The sequence below is a fragment of the Phascolarctos cinereus genome, unplaced genomic scaffold (genome assembly GCF_003287225.1).
Source record: "Phascolarctos cinereus isolate Bilbo 61053 unplaced genomic scaffold, phaCin_HiC Scaffold_726;HRSCAF=1367, whole genome shotgun sequence".
Lineage (NCBI taxonomy): Eukaryota > Metazoa > Chordata > Mammalia > Diprotodontia > Phascolarctidae > Phascolarctos > Phascolarctos cinereus.
This window is the reverse complement of record NW_027556098.1, coordinates 47,699,353-47,703,272: the sequence shown is the minus strand read 5'-3', so window position 1 is coordinate 47,703,272 and position 3,920 is coordinate 47,699,353.

Here is a 3,920-nt window from a genome sequence, read left to right as displayed (position 1 = left end):
CCCCAGAACCTCCACCCAGGACTGTGACCCAGATCCAAGCACAGACAAAGCAAGAGAATCCTGCCTCAGCACCAGCAAAGAGAACCCTGCATTCCCCCTCTGATCAGCTGTTCAATCCCCATACCATCTGAGGGCCAGGGTTCTGGAAGCACCCACTGCTGCCAACCTGGGGCTGTGCCAAGGCTGGAGCTGGACCAGGCTCCTCTCTCACGCAGGTCCAACAGTCCTTTCTCATTGACCTTCTAAGTTGTCTTTGGTGTTTGTGGGTTGAGCAGTCTGGAAACTGCCAGAGGTGCTAGTGATTCAGTCCCCTGAGGCCTGCTCCAGGTATGTAGAGGCCTGGTGTTTGCCTACATGCCCACACTGAACTGTGTTTCTCTCCCAGCCCAATGCAATAGACCTTTCCAGTCAACCATCCAGGTTGTCTTGGACTGGAAATTTGTTTCATTCTGTCTTTTTGTGGGTTCTGCTGCTCTAGAATTTGTTTAGAGCTATTTTTTTTACAAGCATTTGGAGGGGTTTGGAGGAGAGCTCAAGCGAGTCACTGCTTTTATTCCACCATCTTGGCTCCACCCTCCTCTTTATTTCTTTAAAGAGCACTTTGTAGTTGGATCTATTTTTTTTTAGTCTGGTCTAGCCATTTATTTATTTTGGTACATTAATTCCTAGATACTTAATGGATTCTGTAGTTATTTGGAATGATATTTCTCTTTATATTACTGCCTCTTGGATTTTGTTACTATATAAAAATGAAATTTATTATTGAGGGTTCATTTTGTAGTTTGCAACAATGCTGAAATGATTTTCCTGATTCCCTAGGATTTTCCAAATATACCATTATATTATCAATAGATAAGAATAGTTTAATCTCCTCTTTACTTACATTTATGCCTTTAATTTCTTTTGTTTGCCTTATTGCTATTGCTAACATTTCCACAACTGTATTGTATAATACTGGGGAGAGCAGAAATCCTTGTTTTACTCCTGTATTTACTGGAAAAAGATCTAGTGTATTTCCATTGCATATAATGTTGGCTCTTGGTTTTAGCTAGATGCTTTTTATGGTATTTAAAAAAGATCCCTCTATACCTGTACTTTGTAGGTTTTTTTTTTAATGTAAATGTGTGTTACATTTTGTCAAAGGCTTTTTTCTGCATCAATTGAGATAATAATTTGGTTTTGGATGTTTTTGTTTTTAATGTGGTTATGTTGTTTTCATAATGACAAACTATCATTCAATCCATGGTTTTAATCTAACTTTGTAATAGTGAATAATTTTTTGGATAAATTACTATAGTCTGTTTGATGGGAATTTATTTAAAATTTTTGCATCAGTATTCATTAATGATATTGGTCTAGAGTTTTTTTAAAAAAACTTTTCATATGTAGGTATTAGGATTATGTTTGTATGTAAAAGGATTCAGGTAGAGTGTCTTCTTTCTCAATTTTGGAGAATAATTTGTATAGCATGGGTACTAAGTATTCTTTGAAAGTTAGGTAGAATATAGAAGATAGAATTCTCCTTTGAATTCATCATGGTCTTTATGGTTAGATTTACTTCTTTTTCTGAGAGCAGATTATTTAAGATATTTGGTCTTCTATCAGTTTGAGTATTTCATAATTTGAAAGTATTCATCTATTTTATGTTTTCAGTTTTGTTAGCATATAACTGTGCATAATTGATTTTGATTTCTCTTTTATTTCTTCTGAGCTTGTCATTTATCCTTGCTCATTTGCTGTTTTGTTGATTTGTCCTCTTATTTTTGATCTGATTGGGGAAGGTGAAGGGAATGCAATAAGTATTTATATATTACCAACTCTGTATGAGGCATTGTGCTAAGCACTTTTTCACATATGTCATATCACTTTATTCTTTAACAATCCTGTGGGATAGGTGTTGTTATTATTATTATCCCAATTTTATACCTGTGGAAACTGAGGCAAACAGAGGTTAAGTGATTTGCTCACATAGGTAGTAAGTTTCTGAGGTCATATTTGCACTCAGGTCTTCCTGACTCAAAGCCAAGCATTCTATCCACTGTATCACCAGTTGCCTCTGGCTAAAGGTTTTTTTGAAGAACCAGCTTTCAGTTGTATTTATAATTTCCATAGTTTTTTTTGTGTATAGTTCTTGTATTTTACCTCTTATTTTTAATATTTCTTCTTGTGCTTATTTTAGTATTGTATATTTGTTGGCTTTCTAAATTAAAAAAATTCGTATTCAGTTCATTCATTCTTTTTCTATTTTGTTAACATATATTTATGATATATGATTTTTCCCTCTGAGGTTTATTTTGACTGCACCCCACAAATTTTGATATGTTGTTTCATCATTATAATTTTCTTTCACACAATTATTGTTTGTGTGATTTGTTCTTTGACCCACTTATTATTTAGGATTTCATTGTTGTTTTCATTTAGGTCTCTATCTTTTGTTTGTGGTCCTTGAACCAATGGCTATTTTTGTGGTATTATGGTCTGTAAAGGCTATGCCCACCATTACTGTTCTTTTACACTTCTTTGCATTATCTCCATGCCCTAATACATGGTCAATTTTTGGAAACTTTCCATGTATATCTGAGAAATACATATATTCCTTGGCAGTCCCATTTAGAAGATGCCATAAGTGTTTCAGCTCTAGTTTCTTCAGCCATTTGTTCAGTTCTATATATATTTTTTTGCTTATCTTTCACTTACTTTTATCCACAAATAAATGACATCAAGATCTCTTGTCACTATTGTGTTATTGTCCATGTATTCTTGTAGCTCAGTTAATGTTTCCTTTATGAATTTGGATGCTAAGGAATTTGGATAAGCAAAGTTTGATATTGGTATTGGTCTATTGCTTATGGTTCCTTTCAGCCTAATAGAGTTTCCTTGTTTATCTATTTTCACGTTTAATATTTGTTTTGTTAGCATATTATAACTCCTGTGTTTTTTTATTCATTTGGTGCACGGTAAATTTTTTTTTAGTTCCTAATTTTTATTTTGTGTATGTCTTCATTTCAGTTTGTGGGGTTTCATTTTATTTATTTTTATTTTTATTCTATTTTATTTTTTTTGCTGGGCAATCAGGTTAAATAACTTGCCCAGGGTCACACAGCTAGTAAGTGTTAGGTGTCTGAGGCCACATTTGAAATCAGGTCCTCCTGACTCCAGAGCTGGTACTCTATCCACTGCACCACCTAGCTGCCCACTGGGGTTTTATTTTCTTATCCAATCTAACCCTTTGGTGAACCTGTTCAATTCTACACTCTTAATTCTATTGTTAATCTTGTCCATTACTATTCTCTGTCTTTGCTCCTATTCACATAATGCTTAATGAAGCTGGAGAAAATCATGAAATCCAGTTTTTGACAGGGCCCACAACAAATTTATGTTACTTAAACTCAACTGGGCTTTTACTATGGCAAGGCAATCGCTTTAGAGCTACCTAATCAATTTACCATCCTACTTGCTAGAGTGCCTTTTCCAAACCATTTCACCCCTCCTCAAACCTGCCATGGTTCCTCTACCCCTCACCCTCTCAGATGAGACCTTTGCCTCATTTTCACTCAAAAAGTTATGTCCACTTGCCAAGAGCTTCCTCTTATCCCCTCTTTCTTACCTCACATTACTCAGTTCCCTTCCCTATCTCCTCTTTCACCCCTATCTCACATGAAGAGATGGACCTTTTCCTTTCCAAGTCAAACTCTTCTACTTACATAGGATATACCATTCCACTGTGTACTCCAGCAAATTGCTCCCACGATCATCCCTACTCTCTCACTAATCTTCAGTTTCTCCCTGTCTACAGGCTGCTTCCCTACTAACTATAGTCTCCAGTCCTCAAAAAACCCTTACTTGATCCTTCCAGCAATGCTAGCTATCCTCCTGTAGCTGTCTTCTCTTTTGTGGCTAAATTAGAGAAGGACATCTAT